We start from the raw sequence: 25,225 nt of genomic DNA on the forward strand, positions 1-25,225 counted from the left end.
TGAATCTGTCACTCCCACCAGATCTCACCCCACAGCTGTTAACTAATATGGCAGCTACCATGGAAGCACCAGGCATGATAATAGGAGAGGAGGGATCTATGGAAATTGCAACACATTTCTCAAAACTCTTAATATAAACCGATAACCATAATGGGATCTCCTGAGACACTCATAGGAGAGGTTTCAGAGTAGCAGCCGTGTTAGTCTGTATCCGCAAAAAGAAGAACAGGAGTACTTGTGGCACCTTAGAGACTAACAAATTTATTAGAGCATAAGCTTTCGTGGACTACAGCCCACTTCTTTTTTTCTCTTAATTAATTGGCCTCTCAGAGTTGGTAAGACAACTCCCACCTGTTTATTTTCTCTGTATGTGTGTATATATATCTCCTCAATATATGTTCCATTCTATATGCATCCGAAGAAGTGGGCTGTAGTCCACGAAAGCTTATGCTCTAATAAATTTGTTAGTCTCTAAGGTGCCACAAGTACTCCTGTTCTTTTTTCATAGGAGAGGAGTGCTCTGAATGATTCTCCTAGATCCTTCCCCACAACTCTAACTAATTTTGCTTGGTTGCTTGCAACCCACCAAAGAATTATTACTTTACAATGTTATTTTATTCCTATTCCTAGAAATCCTGTGCTGTTTAGCTGTGGAACAGTGCTGTAGCTTGCAATATGAAGCTGTACATCAAGGCATATATGGACCCTACCTCAATGAAGAAGTGTGCATGGTGCAGTTTTGCTGCCTGTTTTCACAGAAGGTAATGGAAGGTAAAGGTAAACTCAGTCTGAGTGAAGTCCATAGCTTTAGGTTTGAGGACATTACCCTGGGAGGTGTTCTGTTATGCTGGCCCTGCAGTTGTACAACCAGGTCTCACAATTTATGCACATTCAGTTCTTGGAAGAGAGGCCTCTAGGAGAAACCCCAGAGTTCTGAAAGTGTTTGTAGATTTAGTAGGTAGCACTGTTACTAGTCCTAAAGCAGTGCCCCAGCACAGCAAGCTATTTTGGCAGAGGTGCCATCTTTCAAATGAGGTCCTGACCACTTTTGATAATTAAAGATCTCACGGCACTTTTCAGAAGAATAGGAGCATTAATCCTCGTACATTGGCTAATTTCCAGCAAAGGTAATTACATTCTTCCTGCTTTAATTCCCTCTGAAATTTAAATCTGAGACAGTATTCTTCACTTCTTGACTTCAAATGTTGCTGTATTCTGTTAAACAGCTGGTGTGTATCACTGTAGAAGTTTGTGCATTTGAGCAGTGGGTGAAAGTAAATCTTGTATTGTTAAATTTGTGATCCTTTGGGGGTGAAAGTCACTATAAGAATGCAAGATGTTGTTATTTGTTATAAAGTTATAACAGGTCAAGATCAGTATCCATACATTGTGGTGGAGTTAATGGCGGCCTTTAGGTATATGTGTGGCTCCTTTTTAAAGCCAATAAATGTAATTGAAGGTGGCACCACTAGTGACCCATCACCCATCCTTGCTCTGCCACTACTGAAAATGTGGCTCCACTAATGTGCATATACTGTTCTAAGTGATCTAGGTCACTATTTTATTTAATCCTCATGTCTACTATAATAAAGTGTATTGCTCCATTGGGACAAAACATACAAATGAATGTACATAGTGTCAGATTTATAGATCTGAGACCATGGACAGAGAAAAGAGATTGAATTTCCTGTTTGTCATTTAAATCTGGAACTAGGGTGACCAGATAGCAAATGTGAAAAATCGGGACAGGGGTGGGGGGTAATAGGAGCCTACATAAGAAAAAGACCCCAAAATCGGGACTGGCCCTATAAAATCGGGACATCTGGTCACACTATCTGGAACAGCTGAAAATATCCATTTTATTTTTTAAAATAAGATTCTATGTGAATTATACATAGCATTTATATAGTGAATTTCTTCTTCAGAGTACTTTACAAGCATTAACTAAGGTCTTCTTTTAACTGGAGGATTTGTAGCTGTGCAAATGTCTAACACAGATGTGCTGTCCTAGTATCTTGATGCAGCTTCCCTGGTTTGAAAAACCGGGGTGAGCCACACCAATGCAAAGTTTAAAGTTTCTCACCACAAACCTGAATATTCCCATTGTTTAATATGAGGCTTACATAAACTGCAGGAATTTGATGTTATGTCTCCCCAATATTATAGTGTTTGGTTTGTTTACACCACTCCTGTTATTATTATCATCATCAGACATTTGTCACTGTAATCACTCCAGAAAATAGAATTTCATGTTTCCCTTGTTTCTTTCACTAGCATGTCTCTGATGTGTGTTTACCACAAAAATAGAAAGCCTTCAATGTAATTATATACATCTTATACATTCAATTGAAGAACGCAAACTATAATCAGAATGTCTCTCCTCCATCTCTACATGACTCTCCTTTGTTAAATATACCAGGTACCTTTATCTAAAATACACTGCTCTGCTATGGTAATTCAGATAGAAGATACTGCAGTGTCACTGGACATATTAGGTATGTATAAGGAGAATACATACGTTCTATCACTAAATGTACTGGGTATGTCTATGCAGTGTTATTGTAGCCATGTCAGTGCCAGGGTATTAGAGAGACAATGTATGTGAGGTAATATCTTTTATTGGACCAACTTTATGTGGTGAGAAAGACAAGCTTTCGAGCAGAATACACAAAGCATTCTGGTTATGCTATGTCCTTGATTTCAAGGAGAAATCTTGCATGACAGCACTACAGCAATTGTGATGGAGGACCAGGAGCAAAAAAGTTAAGTCACTTTTTTCCTTTCACTAGTCAATTCCAGTTTACTCTGATCCAAGAATGACCCCATTGGCAGCTGAAACTAGATTGAATGTTGGAAACCCTGGAGAAACAGAGCTTTAAAAAGGGAAAAGGCCTGTCAGTAGTTAAAAAAACTTTTGACTCCAACTGCTCCCAGTTCCAGACTGTCTCCTTGAACATGATAGTTTTATTGAATACCATTTATCGAGTTTTTCAGTATCATAAAAGAACAGCACCAGGAAGACACGGCACATTAGCACAAAACAAATAACACGAAGTATGTGTGCATGAAAAATTGCATAGGTGTCCTTCCCACATGATCCATCGAATGGAAAGTTGTACAAATAGTGAAAAGAAGCAAATATGAGCCATTAGAGTTGGTATATATATTGTATCACAGTATAGAAATGCCATGTAGCGTCTGGGAAACAGTTTGTTTGGAGAGTGTGGGGAGGATAAAAGGGGAAGTATACTTTCTGGCCAGGCCAGATAAAGGAGCATTGAATATATATTTCAGTTTGTGTTTCTCGCTTAATTTATTTTTTCTTCCTCTCCTTGTCTTCACACCCTCAGCGCAGGCACCCTTTGGCCTTCACCACTTACAAGTAATACAACCATCCCAATCTCATTTTAATTTAAATATTATATCACACTCACTGATACATCATTCTCACTATACCATGGGAAAGTATATTAGGATCTTTTTCAATGAAAGAAGCTGTATGAAGTGTAACCTATAACTTTATTAAAATTATTGGTGTTATTTTCATGTGATTAGACTAAATAGTCTGAGGCATTTGGACATGAAGTTCTACCGGTTTGCTTGTTACTTGACCCTTAGCATTTTTCTGTTCTTCAAATTAAAACTTTTTAAAGAAAGTGTTTTTACCCGATACTTCTTCAATCCCAGAAACAGTCCTTGAGGAGCATTCAGCTTTTTTTGGTGATAAAATAACATATCTCTACAGAGGTAGACACATACAGGGCCTGAATATAAGACTTTTGGCCTACACTTCTAGATATGAAATGTGTTGATGCACACAAATGTACATGCACTTTTCCACCCCTCACATTTCAATGTGTAGCTATGCATGTAGCTAATACAAATTGCATGTATAAATTCCATTACCTGCACATGCTGATATTCATTTTTGAGCTGCACACCCAGTTCTTATACCATAGTGATGAGCTTCTAAAAACGTAGATCAATAAATAGATGGTACTGCTAGAAAATTTGCAGCAGGTGTGTTTGTGTACTAATGAGCATGTGCACAAGGGCCATGTAAGTTGATCCTCTATGAAAGAATCAAGCCCACTAAATGTATGATAGCATATGCAGTTTTTTTAATCAACTATTTATAAAAAATACATCCATTTATATTTTCTCCATTGTCTCCTTTTATTCATTCTCTATATTTTTGTTCTCGCATTAAATTTTTCCCAACCATGTAGAGTTTCAATTAAAAAATGATTTTTTTTTTTCAGTTTGAGCAGCATTGTTTAAAATCAAATACTTTATTCTGTTGATTTGGAATGTGTTTGCAGATATTGTCTCTGATTTTTTAAAGACAAGATTTGGAAACATGTGTTTTGGGGTATTTCTGGATTAAAGTTATAGCATAAGAGGGCTTTGGAGAAACTCTGTTTTCTAAAGGGCCTGAGTAACCGTTCACAATTATTACAATATAGATACAATATTATTGTGAAGGTAGAAACCACCAGTGCCACCTACTGCTTAAAACATACAACTAAAAAGGACTTGCGAGTTTGTATATTTTCAAATAAAAAAATAATGAAATAATTTTAAGCAAAGTTAATTTCTTCTAAGCTACTGAAAGATGCTTGAGATAGATTCTGAAATCCTTACTGGGGTAAAACTCTAATTGAAATTAATGAGAATCTTGCCTGAGAACTGACTGAGCAGTGACCTCCCAGTTTTGCCCTTGGTTAATTTGAGATCTGTGATTTTGTGTTGGAAGTGCTTACTGATGTTTGTATTTTTAACAAACTGTTAACTTTCAAATTGATCATCATAACATCACTGGGAAAATATTGGTGGGGAGAAGACGGTTCAATGTAAAAAGATTTATATAAACTCCACTATGAGGCAAAGTTCTATCTTTAATTGAAGGATCTGGACAAGACAGGGAGTTGGGAGAGTGAGGACAACCACACATATGATGCAAAAGCCACCCTGTTGTGTCAAGGCAGGGTCACACAGATGAAGCAAATGAGCTGCTGACCACAATGTAGCTTGATGTGCTCCATATCTGACCGACCGTGCCCTCATGTGGCCAAGATGCAGTAGGTGCTTCCTTTTCTTAACCTCTTGAGAAAGACCCTATCCTACTATTAATGGGAGAGCAAGCATATCCGTGTGATCTCTCTTTCTCCTCATTTGTTAGCACAGGACAGGATTTCTCACAAAGTGTGGCACCATGATGTCACTAACTTTATAATACAAAAGAGGTAGGACTTTATTCACACCTATCAGTATGATAGTGTGTCATTCCTACTCTCCCACAGGAGCATGTAGCTGCTGCCATTCTCCATCAGGGGAGAGCAGCTTTAAATTCTGCCCATCAGAGTCAGAAACAATGCATTTTTTGCAGGCCCTGAGCCCAATCCCTTCCTAGCTGGTCCCACCCACTTTGTAGCCCAGGGACCAGGACTGGGATTTTTTGGATTTGTGATCCTCAGGCTTTCTTTTTTATTCAAATGTTGTGTACTTTAAACTTTAGATTTTAAAACTCCTTCAGGACAAGAATTGTCTTTCCGAAGACTAGCATATTTGAAATGACTACAAGGATTTGTGAGGACAATTCAGCTGCTTTGTGATAGAATTTTAGAAGCCACCAAAGAAACACTGCACTGTCCCCTTCTTTATTCACACTGGAAAATGACTGCTGCTATGGCCGTATCCATCGGCTGTGATGGTCCCTGGCACTAGCAAATTATTCTGCTCAATGGACTAGTTTTCGTTTTGAAAAGAATTTGGTTGTAATTCTTTTAAACTGTCGCTTCCATGCACAGTTTTTGCCAGCAGGGGACATTATACAAGAAAAATTCTGCTCCTATTGCCAAGGAGTTAACTTGATAACATTGTAATAAGTAAAAGGGTGTTTGTTTCTCTGTTATTGAGCTGTCCTTGACTTGCACAAAATCATGCTGAGTTTAAAAAAAAAAGTCTTGTCAAATTTGCTGTATTCACTTTCAACATTTTTTATTTCTACCCAGGCACAACATTTTTCCACACAGGCATATCAATTCTAATGGCAGTGCTGTGGCTAGGAACATTGCTGCAATGCCCTCCAGATTCCTGAGGATTTGCAAAACAACCAGCAGTCTCCACCCTAACTCCGATTGTCTTGAGGTAAGTGGTGTGTTTGTCAAGGTAGGAGAGGGAATGCAAGCCAGTAGAAGCTTCCCTGCCAGGACCTGCTCTGTCCACAGGAAGAAGTGAGCTGCCTGTTGCCTCTCTCCCCATTATCTCTTCTAACATCTTGAAACTGCTGTTTTCAGAAGGAGGTGAAGGAGGCCACTGGCAGCCTTCCCATCTCTGAAAGAATGAGCAAGGCTCTCCCGACAACACTGTAGTCTAGAGATGGGGAGAAAGTTCTTGTTTGCCTTTTAGCTGCCAAGGAGCTCTGCTGCACACACAGCTATGCAGCAAGTATCTTTTGTTTGAATATACTTCAGATTAAGTAATTACAGCAATGCACAATGTACCCTAGAAAATTAGAAAGGTTGAAAATGTGTTTTTTGTTAATATGCACACACATCAAAATCAACAGGAAAATGAATAACCTATTTGGTGGTACAATGTACCAACAAAATAGTGTAATAAAAATGAAATTATTTAAAGTAATATTCCAATCATACAGTCATCATTGATTTAGTTTCCAATTATACAGAGGTAATTGTATTAAGGAACTGCCTCATTCACTGCTTGCTGAGGAAATGCTTGAGTGTTTTAATGTCCTGGCATCTGCAGGTAATAAATGATCTAATCTGCACTCCTTACCTGACTGGAATCCTAATTCTTGTTTTACTTCAGGTGACCTAGGGCATATATTAGACAGCATCAGTATACCTGAGGATTTATGACCTGATTGGCTACAAATGGAGTTATTCAGGAATAGCTGTATTCCTGAATAACTCTCTGTGTAAGGGTATGCCTATACTTCCCGCTGGATCGGCGGGCAGTGATCAATCCAGCGGGGGTCAATTTATCGCGTCTAATCTAGACGTGATAAATCGACCCCCGAGCGCTCTCCCATCGACTCCTGTACTCCACCAGGCCAAGAGGCACAGGCGGAGTCGACGGGGGAGTGTCAGCAGTTGACTCACCACAGTGAAGACACCGCAGTGAGTAGATCTAAGTACATCGACTTCAGCTACGTTATTCATTGGATCCTGCAAGTTCCTGTGTAGTGCTCAGCATGGAGTGCAAGGATATTTTGCTCAAACATAAGCATGAGCACAGACTATGTTTTGGCACAAGGAATAAGCAAAGGTGTCATCCTTTTCAGTGAGCAGACTCTAAGCCCCTTGGGTCCTCTTATTCTCAGAGCCTGGGTTAAGAAAAGGGAAAGATCTGTGTGAAAATGGGTAGTTCTGAGGAGATACAGCTCTAAGCATGTTTCTAGGAATGAAAATGAGGCACTTAGCTATCTACTCATTTTTTTGCTTGATTGCTGCTTTTGGCTTGCTACTACGCAGAAGTAATTTAGCAGTTGCTCAGCAGCACTCTCTTCAAAGCAGGATTGGGTTGCCCCCTGCACTCCCTGGCTAACTCATGTTTTGCTTTATGTTTATACACATTCTACAATATTGAACCCGTCATGTGTCCCCATATCATCTTTTAGACAAGTTATATGTATTTAGCTTTTTAACATTTTCCTTATAAATCAATCCCTCCAGCCTGCTGATTACTTTTTTTGGCTCTTTGAATTTTCTTCCATTTGTCAATGTCCTTCTGAAAATATGGTGGCCACAGTTGAATGCTTAAATCCAGGGTCACAAAGAGAAGGATTTTGACCTTCCTACTCGATGCTGTGATACCTTTCTATATACAGAGCTAAACTGCATTGGCCTTTTTTTCCAGCCATATCATATTGCGAACTCATGTCTAGCCTGCTATCTCTTTCACACCTAGGTCTTTTTTAGGATTACTGCTTTCCAGGTTATTCCCTTGCATTAACTAACTTCTTTGGATTATTAGTCTTTAGATTTATCAATGTGCATAATTCCATATTAACTCTCATTTTGTTATTTTCTGTATATTTTTAGTAATCTCTTTAAATCCTATTTATAATTTCTCTGTCCTCACTGGCATTTGCAGCTCTTTTCAATTTACTATTATCTATAAAGGTCAGTGACCTGATGCAATGTACTTCCCCTTCCAGATTATTGATGAAGATGTTAACAAACAAACAGACCTGCCATCAAATCCTGCAGTACCCTCTTAAATACCTCTCCTAACTCAGTACATTTGTTTACAGTCTTTCAGCCAGTTTTCAATTTATATTAGGGTGTTGTAATGAACCTGCTAGCTCATTACTGCGTACCTCTCCTCCATGCTGGCAGAGCTAGGGATCTAGCCATTAGATGGCACTATGTTACTCAGTTCAATATATTGCCTGTAGCAAGTATAGGAAAAGGAAGTAACAGCCTCTTCAGCTCAAAGGGGCCAGTCAGAGAGAGAGAGGACATGTCTACACTTACCAGGGATCGATGCTGTGACAATGGATGCACTGGGGGTAGATTTAGCAGGTCTAGTGAAGAGTCTAGTTGATGGAAGAGTGTCTCCCGTCGACCACCCAGTGCAGTGTAACATTACAATAAGTCGACCTAAGCAACGTTGACTCCAGCTACATTATTCACATAGCTGGAGTTGCATAACTTAGGTCGACTTACCCCCGTAGAGTAGACAAGGCAGAGAGAGAGCGAGGCCAGGTATAAACTGGAGCAGCAGTCTGGGAGTTAACAGTGTAAGGAAGACTGGGTTGCAGGCAGCAAAACAGTTTGCTGGCAGAGCACTATTAGTAACAGCAGGAGGATACTTGGAAGTAGGATACATGACACAATTTCATGTGTGGTTTGCAGGACCCACTGGTTACTGCTATACCCCATTACTGGACTGTGCCAAGGGCTGGGTTAGCTACCACTGGGTTGATTAAAGTGTCTACAGTAATTGGTCCATCTATCTCTGGCAACTCCAGTAAAATAATCCCGTTACTTCCCGAGTCTCTGACCAATGTTAATGTTGATCCACGGCGGGCTAGAGCCTAGTGCTTGATGCACCTACAGTGTTTGCCTCTGGGACATGGAGCACACTGCCAGACATTTAGGGGACCGGTGTACCACAGCAACATCCTGCAGTGAGGGCAGTAATAGTATTCCCATAAATACTATGGGAATAGTATGAATTCTTTTCAAAATAGTATGAAGCCTTTTCAAACCCCTAGTATATTACATCTACAGCCGTCCCTTCATCTATGACGTTTATAAATCTGTCAAAAAAGAGCAATCAAGTTTGTGTGACAAGATTTATTCTTCATAAATTCATAGTGCTTATTGCTCATGGGTCCACTATCATCAAGGTGTTGAGTGATTATCTCTCAATGTTCGCTGTATTATTTTACCAGGAATAGAAGTTAGACTTCTTATGACCCTAATGGCCAGCATCATTCTTTTTACGTTCTTTTGAAAACTGATATTACATTTACTAAGTAAATATGCCCTGGTTTACTAATGTGACTACTTTTGCTGTATTTTCTTGGGTTACAAACTGCCTGTCAATGATGGAAGCTGAAGATATATAGCTTGACAAAAGCAGGCTCATGGGAATGTGAAGTGGTAATTGTTTTCCTGATGTTGTACTGTATTGAATTGGACATTAGTGAACATACTGTGAATTGAACAAGCAGGCCTATAGCAGGCTGGTTGCTGAAAGCAGGGACATTTGGGGGCCCTGCAACTAAACAAATAAGTATCTCTAAGCAGTTTACTGTGCACACTTGAAATGACTAATCTCTATTGAAAATCTGAGCTGTTTCCTTCAGTTAAAATAGCAGTTTTTACTCTGCAAATGTAGATAAATGGTTGTCTAGCATTTCAACAAATTCTGTTCCTGGGATTCTGCCTTAGTTTCCTGGAAAATGCAAAGTTGTTTAAAGTTCAGGAGGGTTTATAATAGAATAGAAAAGAGTAAAGTTCTCTAAAGTCATCATGATGAAAGGAGAAAGAGTTGCAATAATAGAGAATAGGGTCCAATAAGTAAATATGAGTAAACATAAATCACAAAAAACAATTAAATAAATCCTATTACTAATATGAACTGCCATACCAGATCGACCAGTGATCTAAGAGTAGCCATTACCAGATACTTCAGAGGAAATTGCCAAAAAACCCATAATGAACAATTATGTAATAACCTGCCTGTAGGGCAAGTTACTTCCTAATTTCAGGTTGGTGGTTGATTTATGCCCTGAATTGTGAAGGTTTGTATCCCTTATGAAATTTTATGGGGACTAAATTATTTGGGGATCTTCTCATTATTCATATAAATGACAACTTTTTAAAAATCTTACTAAGCACTTGAGCTCCATGATACCTAGTGGCAGTGAGTTTCACAGATTAATTGTGTATTGTTTTTTCTTAGTTTTAAATTTGTTGCCTTTTAATTTCTCAGATGTCTCCTTTTTATTATAAAGATCAACTTTTTGGAGTCTCCTTGCCACATCCCACTTCACATTTTTTTTGTGGGGACTATCAGCTGTAACAGCTGTCCCCAGCATCTTCTGTTCCCATCAGTCACTCTCTGACCTGAGCAACCCAGGCTGGCCTTATTTAGGTCTTCCTACTCAAGAAGGAGGTAGGTTGCAGATCCCTTCCATCTGCTACAGACCAATCTCCATCAGATTGATAATCCCCACAAACGAACAGAAAGGATCCAGTCCTTACACCACATGGCCTCATCCAGGAAGAAAATAAAAGAAAGATTTTTAAAAAAACAACAACAAACCTTTAGGCTGAAAAAGCTAATGTCCATAAAGTGCAGTTTTTGTTCTACTACCAGTTACTTCCTGAATTTGCCAAGTGTCACTGGAATTTAATATATGGTGGGAGAAGTGATTAGTTGAATGGGTGGGCAATTGCTTTTGATTGTGGAGACTGAGGAAATCCATTTTGATTTGTTTAGGAGTGAGGGACGCTGATTGTGAAAAAATTTGATTGGGGACAGGAATTGATTTTGATTGTGGAGATATCAGTTATAAATGTGCTGAGGTGGATGGGTGGGTTAAAATTTGATTGGGGGAAGGAATTGATTTTGATTGTGGAGATTTCAATTATAAATGTGCTGAGGTGGATAAGTGGGTTAGAATTGATTTTGAATGGGGCGGTAAGAAGGACTGATTTTGCCTAAGGAGGGAGCTTGATTGTACATGTGGGCTGACTATTGACTTTGAGAGGTCATCTGATTTTGAGTGGAAGGGGAAGAAGAAAAGGATGAAAGCATGGACAGACGGGGAAGAGAAACACATAAGAGTAGTAAAAAGGGATAATGATTTTTTTTCCAAATGATGAAAGTCACTCCACTCTAATATTTATTGACATTAACAGCATTCATACAAATTTGAGAGGTTAATGTCCAATTGCAAATCTAAGTTTGATTGAAAGGTCATAAGAGAAGGTGGCTCATGAGAATGGCCTCACTACTAACAGTCCACTTTATGAAAATGTTTAGGAAGCCTTGAATTAATGAATCCTCACAACACATCTGTGATGAAAGTATGTATTTTCTAGGTGGGGAAACTGAGGCAGAGAGGTATAATTCAATATGTAAGGTCCCCAGTTTGAGATTCAAATCTTGATTTGAATTTCCCCAGAGCTTGAGAATGGTCAGATCTAGAACTTTGGTTCAACTCATTCTAGTGACCAGCTGTGAAGTTCTAATTAGGATCCAAATTTCTCCAGAGTTCAAGATGGTATAGATCTAGAGTTTTGGCTTGGGTCCATCTATGGTTTGTATTGAATATAAATTATTGCAATAGAACCACAACATGTCCAGTCTATCCTCCACATTAGACAGCTGAGTAGCGCATGCATAATTCTGTACATAATGCACTTTCAGTAATCTACTATGACAAATAGAACAAATGACAAACTGATAAATAAGTCATTTTGTTTTAGCCCCGAATCCAGAGCCCACACCCCCAACTCAGCTTAAATTAGGGTGACCAGATGTTCTGATTTTATAGGGACAGTCCCGATATTTGGGGCTTTGTCTTATATAGGTGCCTGTTGCCCTCCACCCCCGTCCTGATTTTACACCCTTGCTATCTGGTCACCCTAGCTTAAATATCAGGCACTACCAAAAAATATTTGTGTTAATTGGTTTGAATCAATTCCAAATACAATCACTGTGCAAATTCAAAAAGAAGAGAAAATCTGGAGCAGAACCAGTGATTTATGCACTGGAACATAAGGCTAGTAACAAGCAGCAATCAGAGTAACAGTAGAACAGTGATGTCACGGAAAAACCCACAATTTTTCATCTGAGTGACAATGGTTCAGGGATTGGGAACAAGGACTGTATTTTGACACAAGGCTAATGACTGCAAGAAAGGAAGATTCAGAGACCAACATATATGCTTTCACCTACCATCTAAAAGCCCTCTCAAGGTCTCTGTGAAATGCTTACATATGACCTTTGAGATTCTAAGCTTTCCAGTGCAGTAGAAAAGGAAGTCCTTCTAGAAAAAAGAACAAATAATTTTATTTCACCTCACTGATGGGGCTGTTATAAAATATAATAATGTGCTTTAAAACACCTATGTACAGTATGAGCTATATTCAGAAATGGTGAACCCCTTGCATTGCATTTGGAGCTTTTGAGACAGTGTTAGAATAAACATTGTTGGCATAACACCAAGTCAGTATTGATTGGTCTGTTAGTAGTGTGGGTTTAGATGAAAGGTACTGAGTGGATTGCCTAAACACTACCTAGGGAATTGTTTCAGCATTCAAAATCCTCAATGGCTAGTCATTAGCCAGGGTGCTTCTATACTCTGTCATACTCCTACTTTTCTGAGGGTTTACATTAATATATAATAATATCTTTCAAATAAGGCTGTGTTTGTACAACCATGTTGTACGGTTTAGTTCAGTAAGGCATCCAGGATAAAATTCAACCCAGTGTGAGCAAGCACAATTCCCCCTGCAGTCAATGAGAGTTGTCTAGTTGTGCCTGCACTGAACTTGGCTCAGAAAAGGGGCATTGGGAGTAATTTTAAAAAAGGGTTGCTATCACAATTATAGCCATGGGATACATGTACCTAAAAAGACTTCAACTATGTGTTCTCTGAAGAAATACATAAAAAGGTCTGATTCCTAATCTCAGTTCAAGTGATTTGCTCCTCGGTCAGCGATCCATCCTCAGGTTTGATGGTTCTTGGGGGATTTTTTTTTTTCAAGTTGCTATGCCAAATAGTTATCCACTTTATTTTTTTCATAAAAAGGCTGTTGGGGTGGCTTCTGAGACCTTATCCACCCAGTAGCCTCTGAGGCTTTTTCCATTTGGTTCCCAAGAACTTGGCTCAACTCCGAACTTGTCACTGAGGTTTCTTTATTGTCATAGAGTCAAACTATATTTGAGTTGATCAGGCTCAAGTGTAGGGAGTGGGTCCAGGGCATACCACACATCCAAAGTTACACAGCAAACCTCTTCCTTTATATACATTTACACATTACATTGCATTTCCTATACATTGCATCACAAGTATTGGGATTGGCTTGGTCACTTTGTAAGAACCAATCCCTACAGAGCATGCTGTGTCCATGCACTATCCATGCATGACTTACTCATTACCTTGTCTTACATTCCAGGCTTATCTTATCCATTGTTATCTTGTCCATTGTAAAGGGGGAACACCCAGGGAACCCTTATCTTAGCTAGTACAGACATTGTGTTTCCAGCCTGCTGCTCCATTTACCTCCCTAATTATGGCTCCCAAGAAACAAGGCCTCATCCATATCCAATTTCTCATGTCAAGGCCTACAGGCACCTGTTCAATTTTAGATACTGCTCACTCAGTTCCACTCCAGCAGCCTGCATTGGTCCTCTGAGGGTCCTGAGCTCTTTAAATATTTTAGGTTGCCAACTTCCTTTATATTCTTTTCTTCAGCAGCTAATTTATTCTGAAACTCTTGTGAGTGGGCCAAGTTAAGTTACTTTATAAAGGGATGGATGCCCTCTTATTATTGCTGTTGATGAGGGGCTGCTTATCTCTAGAGTGCTGTTATGTGTCATAAAGGTTTGAGTTAAAGCTTTATCTAATACTTGTTCATGCAGTATTAATCTATTGGCAAACTACACTGATTTCCGCTGATGACAAATATTTCTTGATTTATTCCAATATAATTGTTGCATGTTCAGATAAAAATATGACTGAATAAATACTTTCTGCTGTGTATGAGTAAGAGGAATACGTAGAAATCTGACTTTACCACAATACATGTATAAAACCAAAGCAATCTCTGAACCATTAGTGATTATCTGCAAGAACTGATAGAGAATGGGTAAAGTCCCATAGGACTGGAGAAGAAATAGTACCTATTTTCAACAAGGGGAAAAAAGGAGGACCTTGGGGAATTATAGACCAATCAGCTGAACATCAACAGAAAGTTACTGGAACAAATTATTAAACAATCAGTTTGTTCAAACCTAGAGGATAATAAGGTGATAAGTAACAGCCAACATAGATTTGTCAAGAACTAGGGTTGTCAAGAGATTAAAAAAAGAATCACGATTAATCGTGTGATTAAAACCATTAATCGTGTGATTAATTGTGCTGTTAATAATAGAATACCATTTATTTAAATATTTTGGATGTTTTCTACATTTTCAAATATATTGATTTCAATTACAACACAGAATACAAAGTGTACAGTGCTCACTTTATATTTATTTTTGATTACAAATATTTGCACTGTAAAAAACAAAAGAAATAGTATTTTTTTAATTCCCCCATTAGAATTACTGTAGTGCAATCTCTCTATCATGAAAGTTGAACTTACAAATGGAGGATTCTCCGCACCTTGAGGTCTTTAAACCACGATTTGAGGACTTCAGTAACTCAGACATAGGTTACGGGTTTGTTACAGGAGTGGGTGGGTGAGATTCTGTGGCCTGCGTTGTGTAGGAGGTCAGACTAGATGATCATAATGGTCCCTTCTGACCTTAAAGTCTATGAGTCTATGTAGAATTATGTACAAAAATACTTGCATTCAAAAACAAAACAATGTAAAACTGTAGCGCCTACAAGTCCACTCACTCCTACTTCTTGTTCAGCCAATCACTCAGAAAAACAAGTGTGTTCACATTTGTGGGAGATATTGCCTGCATCTTGTTTACAGTGTCACCTGAAAGTCAGAACAGGCTTTTGCATGGCACTGTTGCATCTGGCGTCGCAAGATATTTACGTGCGAGATGCAATAAAGAGTCATATGTCCCTTCATGCTTCAACCCCCAGTCTAGAGGACATGTGTCCATGCTGATGACAGGTTCTGCTCGATAATGATCCAAAGCAGTATGGACCGACGCATGTTCATTTTCATCATTTGAGTCAGATGCCACCAGCAGACAGTTGATTTTCTTTTTCGGTGGTTTGGATTCTGTAGTTTCCACATCAGAGTGTTGCTCTTTTAAGACTTCTGAAAGCATGCTCCACACCTCATCCCTCTCAAATTTTGGAAGGCACTTCAGATTCTTAAACCTTGGGTTGAGTGCTGTATCTTTAGAAATTTCACATTGGTAATTTCTTTGCATTTTGTCAAATCTGCAGTGAAAGTGTTCTTAAAACGAACAACATGTGCTGGGTCATCATCTAAGACAGCTAGAACATGAAATATATGGCAGAATGTGGATAAAACAGATCAGGAGATATACAATTCTTCCCCAAGGAGTTCAGTCACAAATTTAATTAATGCATTATTTTTTTAACGAGCGACATCAGCATGGAAGCATGTCTTCTGGAATGGTGGCCGAAGCATGAAGGGCATACAAATGTTTAGCGTATCTGGCATATCATAACATACCTTGCAATGCCGGCTACAAAAGTGCCATGCGAACGCCTGTTCTTACTTTCAGGTGACATTGTAAATAATAAGTGGGCAGCATTATCTCCCGTAAATGTAAACAAACTTGTTTGTCTTCGCGATTGGCTGAACAAGAAGTAGGACTGAGTGGACTTGTAGGCTCTAAAGTTTTTAATTATTTTGTTTTTGAGGGCTTGTTGCTTTATCTGTCACAACCCCATAATTCCATCCCCTTGGTATTTCTTAGCTGACATCAATTTCCGAGTGTGTAAGTTAGACCATCGTTTGTCACCCCTGAATTTCACCCTTTATGACTAAAATACATAATATATATAGTGTATGTTATGTTCATACAGTTTATATAACTTTTCCTGAATTGTCTAACCAATAAATAGTAGTATTCTAAAGGGTCTTCGTCCAGGAAATAACTATTGTATAGAACTATAATTCCAGATTCATGTGCGAATTGGATTGAAGTAGGTTTTATTTTAAGTTTGTTTGCCCAAATGCACTAAGAGGTCTTGTATACAGAACAGCAAAATATTTGTCTTCAGAAAGTAAGACACATTGTATTATCTTTTGGTTTAGTAGAGAGCAAAAGTGTTGCAAGCACTCTTTGCACAACACATTGCAATTAGTGTTTATATAATGCAAAAAGCTTGTTTAAAGGGACATTGTCATCTTGAAATCTGGGCAGTTTCAAAGAAGTGTTTAAATGCTCCTTCACTAACTATACCTGGCTTTAAGCTCCCCTGCTAGTTTTTGTAGTTTTGCAATCACATTTTGTTTTTTTTAACATTCTTTCCTATGTTGTCATATGAAAGGCCCGCCCACACCGGAAAAGCTGACTGATTATATTGGGGAAACAGTAAAATTATTACACAAAAAGTGCTGCCTGGTGCACCAAATAAAGACATTGAAAGAGCAGAAAACTGTTTTTCTCTGATCTCCTTAATTATAGTAATCCCAGGGTGATACTTGTAACTAAGATAGAAATGAAATTCAGACAAATGTGATTTCTCCTTTGACTGTCTCCCTTTGTAGCTGTTTGATTGATGTGCCCTATCTCAGTGTTCCCCTTAAATAAAGGGCGGTCCCACTGATCCAGAGGGGTAAAATCCTAGTTCCAGGCCAGATGTTCAGACTTCCATCCGGAAGTCCCTTCCTGAGTTGAGGGAAGCTCCAGGCAACTGAAACAAATGCAGGAGAACCTAGCTAGGTAGGGTAACTAGATGTCCCGATTTTATAAGGACAGTCCTGATATTCAAGGCTTTTTCTTATATAGAAACTATTACCCCCTACCCCATCCCAATTTTTCACACTTGCTATCTGGTCACCCTATAACTAGGCCTTTTAGAGCCATAGAAGCAAAAAGTAGTGTTATGAGAAGAAGCTAAGACAGGGAGTAGTGGACAGTGAAATCTCTAGTTTCATGCTTTGAGATTATTGAATTTCATGAAGGCAAAATGGCCAGAAACCCTACTAGTTTGTTCTAACTGCTGCAGAAAACCTAGAAATAAACCCAAAATTCCCAAGGATGCTCTCCCTACTTGAGACTCCTGCTAAATTCCCACCCAGCTGCATGGACCTTGACCCTGACACAATGAGACTGGGACTTAGAGCTGTAACTTCAAGACAGTTGCTGATTCTTGCCCCTTTTTCATAGAATGTAATATTTTGAGATGTTTTAACGTTACGGAGTTCAAGATTTTAAGTTTGTTCCTTTCAGCCCAGTATCCTCTCTCATTTCTTGGGAGGGAGGCAAGACTTATCTCTAGGACTCACACTACAGTTACCAATGGCCTTGTTTGTATTTACTACTTAAAGAGAGTTGTCCCTAAGGGAGGGAGATCCTTTCCTGAGCACAAAAAAACCCTAGGCTTTGAATTTTAAATTACTAGAGGTTTTTGAACAAAGCTGTCTTTCCTCTCAGCATGCCCAGCTGCAGAGCTATAAGCTGTTAACTAAGAAGCCTCTGCTTGGGTTTTATTTTCTGTTACTAGGAGCAGTCGGCCATCTGCTTGGTAAAGGAAGAGCTGTGCTTTGCTGCTTTTGGAAGCCAGGGTCACAAATACAGCACTACAGTTCTTAGCAGGTGATGTGTTCATATGGTTTCATATCACAAAACTTATCTGTGACGTCTCACATTTTTTCCAGGTTGCTATCCAGTCTTATTTAGCTTGCAAGATCTCACAGGAGTGAGAGTGTGACTTAAACTATGTATCTTCAAAGATACTGTCTGTGGAGGTTCTCACCATTTCCTCACTAATGTTGTGACAGATGAACAGATCAGTCCCAAACTCTGGGGTGCATCCTCAGCTCATGCTACCACATGAGCCATTTGCACCAGTAGACACCACCAGAGCCTGCTGCGCACTCCCCTTCAGTGCTATGCTAAATGAGGGTGCTTGGCACCTCCTCAGCATCTTGGAGCTTGCTGGTCTTCCTTGGTATTAGAGCATGTGTGTGTGGGCAGGAGGAGAAGTAGTAGTCGTTGGCACCTCCTCAATGCATAGGCATCTGCAGGAAAATGTCTTCTGTACTCCACTGTCTCCTGAAGAGTGCAGTGCTGGAGCTGAACTTGGTGCTAGAAAAGGCATTTGATCCTAGAGAAAAATATCTAGATCATTTGCAGAGGAAGGGGTGATGCCTCATGAGCCGTACCTGGGTAGATGCCTCATTTGGAGGGGACTCTTCACAAGTCAGCATTCCGTGTACCTAGAAGACCACTGGGCTTCGCTACAGCTGACCCATATGAAAAGTCTTGCCCTATCCCACAAGGCTTGGAGCCTCTTTGCACTCAGTATACAAAATAGGACTGAGTGGAAGTTGGGACTCAACAGAAAAAAGCAAGTCTAGCCCCTCATGGGTCACTACAGTTGGAGCTAAAGTTGTGGTGATTAGAACGGTTGGAGAGCTTCTTCACTGCTTGCAGTCAAAAAGTAACTTCCTGCAGTGGAAAAACCAGAGTTTACAGCATGCACGGTAAGGAACAGGCCTCAAGCCTACCTACAGGTTCTTAAGAGCTAATGGTAATTTCTACGTGACTAATGTGAGAGGCACTAGACCAAGGGGTGTGGATATCATCAGGGAAACAGAATTGTGAGGCAAATAACTTTATTGATTTCATTCCCTAATAATGAACATGTTTAGAAGCAACCTTGTAAACAAACACCTTTGAGTTGACTATGTAAAGATGGATAAAAGGAGCTTCCTATTGAAGAAATGTGCTGGGTCGTTGAATTCCTGCTCTTGGATCATAGAAATTTCTGCTGAAACAGTTAAATTCAGTGTGGGACAGCAGCGTTTTCAATAAGGCTTCTCTTACAGGGAAGTGAGTACAACATGGAAGGCTGGATGATAGAGGCAATACCCCTTTTCTAGGACTGTTCCGCGTATGGGTTGTTCAGCATATGAAAAGGGCTAGAGCATGTTCACTTAAATTTCACTTTACTTTTGTGGCAAGGAGTGGGGGGTGGCCAAATTTTTGGATTTTAGCAAGCAATTGCCCCTCCTTAGTCTGATTTAGTAATCTGCATATTTGCGTATATAGCCTGGAATATTGAGTACATCAGTTTTCATGCTCTCCCAAATCCATGCATTTTAGTAGGTTCGTGGTCTAATACAATCTTGTGTGATAGGCGGAGGTATATCTGGCTATAGTACTTGTTATACAGCACTGTAAATGTGCATGACATTTTATCAGACAGATAAAAATAGAGATGAAGATTTTTTTTAAATGACTAGTAATTTTTGGGTGCCCAACACAATACACCATAAAGGGGCCTGATGGGAGTGAGTGCTCAGCACTTTCTGAAAATCAGGTCCTTTTAAGATCTTTCAAGTTAAGCACCCAAAAATTGGGGCACCCAATATCACTTAGTCGTTTAAACAAAATCTTCTCTTGGTTCCCTGTCCAGAAGAGTTTAGTCTATACATATAGCTGTGTGGATCTTTAAAATCACTAAAATAAGATCAACACATCCCACATCTTTTCAGTGCTCTCTCTTGCCTCATTAGTACAGTATCATAAAGTATTTCTCTTTAACGATTTTATTACCATGATGATTTTAATCGGTCTTATCCTGTTTTGAAAAACAAAACATATTTGAAATGAGGGAAGATCATTGTACAAAGCCTGAATATCTGCACTGTTAAAGATGGAACAACATAAGATCTGCATCTAAAAGTGCTATGAGTCTGTTTGTACTAAATTGGCCAGTAGAGGTACTACCATTCGGTCAACCTGGACCGTCTTTCTGCTTCATTTCTTTATTCTCTAATTCCTTGTCCACTAGCAAATTATCTCTGCTTCACTTTACTTCCTGCCAGGAGGTAGTACTGTTATCTTTAGTAGCCATCTTTAATGCTAATCTATAGATTTGGCCAGCAGAGGGTCCTCAAATACCAGTGGAGCCAGTATTCTTTCTCTGGAGACTTTAGTATGCTTGCCCCATGATGCAGTTGGTCCCCAGTGACCTTGGGAATGATTGCAACAAGGTTCCTCTCAAACAGGGGTGGCCAACCTGAGCCTGAGAAGGAGCCAGAATTTACCAATGTACATTGCCAAAGAGCTGCAGTAATATGTAATGATATGCGCGCGCACATAATCATTATATATGTTGATAATGTATATTTATTATACATTTATAATGTATAGTTAACGATAATAACAACTTAATCTTTTACTTAGTGGGACTTCTGGCAATCTTTGCTTTCAACAATTCTCTTGAAGTTTGGTTTGTGTTCAGTTGTGCTCACATGCAGCAGTTCTCTTTAGTGGCTGTCTGTCAAAATGGATCGGTGCTTGGATTTTATGTTTAAGTGTCGAGAAAAGACTCACAAAGATAGGTCAAGGCAAACATCGAGATTAATTTTAGGGCTGCACCTCTGATGTTGCGGTATTTATCCTTTGGTGCAGATTTCCAGAAAGTAAGGGTCCCCTCTGTCTTCTGAACAGATTTCAATCTGTCATCTTCCAAAAGTTCTATTATTTCCATCTGGGATGTTGCTTCATCAGTGACTAAAGGGGGCTTCAGACAATCGACTTCAGCACTAAAAGGGTCAATCAGAAATCTGATTTGAGGTTTTTTCTGCTGTAAATCTTGCAATCTTTCTTCAAAACTGTCCTTAAAATCTTTAATCACGCTCACATACCTAGTTGTGCTCCGTTTTAGGGGTTCTGCTGCATTTTCTTTTGATCTGGCTTGAAGTTGTGATATTGAGGGAAAGTGTGTCAGTTCTCCCTCAAGCATTTGTCTGTGAAACAACTGCAGTTTGTTCCTGAACGCAAATATGCCTTGCACTAGATCAGACAGCAACCAGAATTTTCCTTGTAAGTCCACATTTAGTTTATCCAAATGTAGCAGCATGTCTGCAAGAAATGCCAACTCTAGAACCCATCCAGGATCTGTAAGCTCAGGGTGTATTCTTTGCTTCTCCTCCATAAACAATTTTATTGGTTTCAGGAGCTCGAAAAAATGGGAAATAACTTTACCTCTCAAGAGCCATCGAACTGCACAGTGAAATGGCAAATCGTCAGGAGAGTCGTCTTCATCCAGTTCTTCAATTAGATTTTGAAATTATCTGTGGTTGAGTGCATTTGAGAGAATGAATTTCACAATGTGCAAGACAGGTTTCATGACATGATCAAATTTGAGATTTTTAGATACAGTGAAACCCCGCTATAACACGATTGGGGTCCAAAAAATTCAATTGCGATAAATGCGGGGTCGCGGTATAGCGAGGTTAACCATTTCAAGCCGGTCAGTTTCAAGCCGGTCAATTTCTCTTGGGCAGAAAACGACTTGCGTTTGCTAACTGCCCATAACAGTAACTGAAAGGGTGCAGCTCCAGCAGCGGGGGCTCTCAGCCATGCAGCGAGAGAGGGAAACACTTGGGGAGAGTAGAGGAGACGTGCAAGGGGCAAAGGAAGAGCGAGGAGCACCTAGGGAGGAGAATGGCTCTTCTCACCAAAAGGAGAAGCGGGGGGTACGGGGGTAGAGGCAGTGGGGAAGGCACATTCCATTTTTTGGGTTTTTTTCTTCAGTGGCGCTCCAGCCTCTTTTTTTTTTTTTCTTTTTTTTGCGCTTCGGCGGTGCTCTGGTCGTTTTTTCTTTTTTTGCTTGGGGTGGCCGGAGCCACCTTATGATTGCATTATATCCGAATTTGCGTTATTGTGGGGTGCATTATAGCGGGGTTTCCCTGTACCAGTTACTCCTGATGAATAATACAGTGAAATGTCCAAAATTCGGGAAAGCTCTCGTCAGACTTACAAAGCCCTACCAATTAATCCATTCGCAGATCCCCACATGGATGAAGCCCATGCGTTGCAATGGCAGTGAGCTTCTGTAAAGGCAAGTGGCTTTTTGCAACTACCAACATCAACGCCGCCTTTAGATCTCGTCCATGAGTTCTGTCCTTTAGTGACACGATATCGAGGAGTTCTTCCCTTTCAACACAGTCGTCAGACACAGAGCGGACAAATACCAATAATAAGGTTTATCCTGTGCATGGCACGACTCACCAAAGTGATGCTCAAATACTCACACTGCTGAAGTTGCGAGTGCAGTTGCAATTAGATGTCACTATTCAGGTTGGAGATTCTCCGTTCTGTTGTGTGGCGTGAAAGCTGCAGGCCAGAAATTTTCTTCTGTAGAGTCTCGTTCTCTGGTGACAGAATTGAAATCACATCAGTGAGGCAGGTATTTATAGGCTCTACTTCAGAGTAGGGCTTTTTCACATGGGCTATGTGTCAGGCCACATAATAGGAGGCTAATGTTACAGTCTGCGATTGGATGGCAAATCTGGTGAAGAACTGGGCTTCTACAGCTGTTTGTTTTTTCAAAGTTTTCAGTTTTCAAATGTGGAGTTCAGAACCTTGTGGGAATTCTTGATCCATATGTGCATGGCTAGAAGCGAAATGATGCTGCAAGTTTGAAGATTTGAACTGAGAGATACATGTCTGGCTAAGAAAACACGTGGCCTTACCATTTACGTTCAACGAAAAAGTACTTATTCTCCCACTCCTGTTGGAAGCCTCAATTTTCATCTGTGTATTTTCTTTTCTGTTTGCACTTGCCTTCCATTGTTAGATGGTGTAAGAAAATTTTTGATTAAAAATTTCCACACCAGCAGTCACCATGTGCTTTATTCAAGGAGACACTAGTGGTGGCTGGGGGGTGCTGGACCCCTGGCTCTGTCCCAGGCCCCAACCCCCACTCAACTCCTTTCCCCAATCCCCACCTGCACCTCCGTCCCACCTCTTCCCGCCCCCTCCCCTGAGTGAGCCGTGTCCTTGCTTTCCCCTCCCCCCCCCCGAGCCTTCTGCATGTTGCAAAACAACTGATCGTGGCAGGCGGGAGGCACAGGGAGGGAGGAGGAGGAGGTGCTGGGGGAGGGAGGGATGAGGCTGTGCACACATCCTCTCTCCTCCCCCATGCCCCCAGAGCCTCCTCAACGCCGTGAAACAGCTGATTGTGGCGGACGGGAGGGGGGCTGCATGCCACGTCCTCACTCCTCCACTCTCCCCCCCAAGAGCCTCCTGAACGCTGTGAAACAGCTGATTGCAGAGGGCAGGAGGCATGAGGGAGGAAGGGAGGGCTGATAGGGCTGCGGGGGGGGGATGAGCACCCATCATTTTTTTCCCCAGAGTTGGCTCCTAGCGGGAGCTGCATATTGTCTTCTGAAGAGCCGTATGCAGCTCCAGAGCCACAGGTTGGCCACCCTGCTCTCAAAGCATATGAACCTAAAGAATACCAGCGCAATTCTTTTTACTCCCAGTCATTCAGTATGTCTGCAGTAGCTCTTCTTCCCTCAAGCTTCCTTGGAGTCTGACACTTCCTTTCCTCATCCTCACATTCTCTTTTACAATTGTTCTTTGCCTATATGCCTATACTTGCAGTGCTGAGGAACGCTGCACACAAAGAGGGACAATCATTTTTGGCAACATACAAAGAATGTGTTCAAGACAAATTAAATTACTTTTTTTTGGTCTCACTCATTTGAAAATGTCTGTCTTCTATAGGGATATCAGTGCATGTAATGGAGCAGTAAGCTAGCCTGCTATCAAACAAGGAAAAGTGGTATAGATTAATTATCTCGCAAATATTTTGGAAAGTCAAGTAGTTCACCCATTTGTGCTGCTACATTTCCCATGTTTTCAGCTGAAAGAGCAAGCTGCTGTCTAAATTGTTGGCAGCTTTTTCAGATGAGACCAGCTTAATCTATTTTGCATTCTTCAGAAGGGAGCTGCCATTGTTATCTCTTGTATGTTATCTCTACATTGCCCTATTGTAAACAATATGTTTCTTTTCTAATAATACTAGTATAGTGTTGGTGAAAGCTGTTGGCTTGACAGTACTAGAGAAAGAAATCCTCTGTTTTATTCATGACAGGTATGTCAGTGGCTGAACAAGCATAGGGTTGCTATGCCAGAGCAGACCGGTTGTCCATCTAGCCCAGTATCTTATTTCCAACAGTGGGCTAAACCAGTTGCTTTACTGGAAACTGTAAATCTCACCCCTTAATGGACAAATTTAACACTTGAATGGGGGTAAATTCACTCACAAATGTGTCCCTGCTCACATCTAAAGAGATTTCCTGTAAAGGAGGAGCGAATAGTTCCATACTTGGCCTCTCAGCTGAGTCTGCCAATGAAGCAGCCACTTAGAATGGTGATGCTTGTGATGTAGACACTTAGGCCTACAACTTCAAAGATATTTAGGTCCCATTGGGAGTTAGGCACCTGTCTGTGCCACCTATTATTAATATTGTACAATGTTAATATTCTCTAGGTGGTTCATATCTTTTGTGTTTTCCATTTCTATGTTTGTATATTAAGGTTTTTTCCTTTTACTGTTTGTATTTTAAGTTACATTGTCTATTTGTCCAAACTACTAATTTTGAAAAACTTTCAAATATACACTCTCTTCATTTCGAGGTGGACTCTGCCTTCTCTACAGCATGATGCATGAGATCAATGGCTGTTGCTATACAAGAAAATGTTTTCCCCAAAACATACTCATTGCTCTTATACTGGGCTTCCACAGCTAAAGTATCAGAGAGAGATTGGATAGTTCTGCTACTCCAAGTTCTCTACTATGGGTCTGCTGAACACTTGATAAATTAAAACTAAAGATCTGATCCAGCATATATTTCTACAGTTTTCTGAGAATCACAAGCCTAGAAAGACCATAGATGCTTGCTTGCCTATGAGAGCCAACTTGTCCCATCAATCTAGAAAGCAAAGAGTTCTTGGGATTCCTCTGTTTATTCCTTCCCATCATCATATTGTTGCTCCCTTGCTAACCTCTGAAACAGTGAGGTGAGCTAGGGAAAGTCTG

The 25,225-nt window shown here is 40.1% G+C and overlaps 1 long non-coding RNA gene across 1 annotated transcript in view; it reads left to right on the forward strand.

The window, feature by feature from the left end:
• LOC135974139 (uncharacterized) overlaps nt 1-25,225 on the forward strand; it is a 32,476-nt gene that overhangs the window by 1,636 nt on the left and 5,615 nt on the right. Inside the window, exon 2 of the long non-coding RNA XR_010591328.1 lies at nt 631-25,225. This is a non-coding gene — a long non-coding RNA (uncharacterized LOC135974139). The remainder of the gene's footprint in view (nt 1-630) is intronic.

Source organism: Chrysemys picta, chromosome 11 (genome assembly GCF_011386835.1).
Source record: "Chrysemys picta bellii isolate R12L10 chromosome 11, ASM1138683v2, whole genome shotgun sequence".
NCBI lineage: Eukaryota > Metazoa > Chordata > Testudines > Emydidae > Chrysemys > Chrysemys picta.